Below are 849 nucleotides of genomic sequence, written 5' to 3'. Positions count from 1 at the left end.
TCTAGTAACCTGCCAGATGGCCAAGTGCTAGCCACTTCTTTTATCTTCCAAGTAACCTGCCAGATGGCCAAGGGCTTGCTTCTTTTATCTTCCAAGATTACAGAAAGTGGGGAAATACAAATTTTAAGAGCTTCCTTGCTGATGATTCTAAGTCTTCTCTGTAATAATCATTTCTACCACATAGGGAGTGAAAAAGAGATGAGATATGGGGGAGGGAAAGAGCCCCACTCCTAAGTAATAGTTCTTGAGCTTTGGCAAGCCAAGGGCTGGTCTGAGTCTTAGCAAATGAGTAGGAGTTTTTCAGGCTAACATGGAGGGGGCAGAAGTATTCCAGGAAGTGAAAAATTGAGCAAAGGCAATGAGCGAGTTCAGGAAATTGCAAGCAGTTTAGGAAGGTTGCAGCATTTGGTGCAAGAAGGTGCTAGAAAATGAGACAGGAGAAACCCACAGAAACAAACCACATAAGGATCCTTAGGCTCTCTAAAGAGCCTACCCTCAAAGGTTTTAAGGACAGATATGTTGTCATTGTCAATTTGTGCATTAAAAAGATCCTTCCACTGCCGGGTGCAGTGGCTCATGCCTGTAATCTCAGCACTTGGGAGGCTGACATGGATGGATTGCCTGAGCTCACAGGTTCAAGACTAGCCTGAGTGAGAGAGAGACCTCGTTTCTAAAAATAGCCAGGCATTGTGGCTGGAGCCTGTAGTCCCAGCTACTTGGAAGGCTGAGGCAAGAGAATCACTTAAGCCCAGGAGTTTGAGGTTGTTGTGAGCTATGACACCACAGCACTCTACCAAGGGAGACAACGTGAGACTCTGTCTCAAAACAAACAAACAAACAAATAAACCA

Source organism: Otolemur garnettii, unplaced genomic scaffold (genome assembly GCF_000181295.1).
Source record: "Otolemur garnettii isolate 467f Iridium unplaced genomic scaffold, OtoGar3 scaffold00091, whole genome shotgun sequence".
Classification (NCBI taxonomy): Eukaryota; Metazoa; Chordata; class Mammalia; order Primates; family Galagidae; genus Otolemur; species Otolemur garnettii.
The sequence above is the reverse complement of the archived record's forward strand: the minus strand, read 5'-3'. Positions refer to the sequence as shown.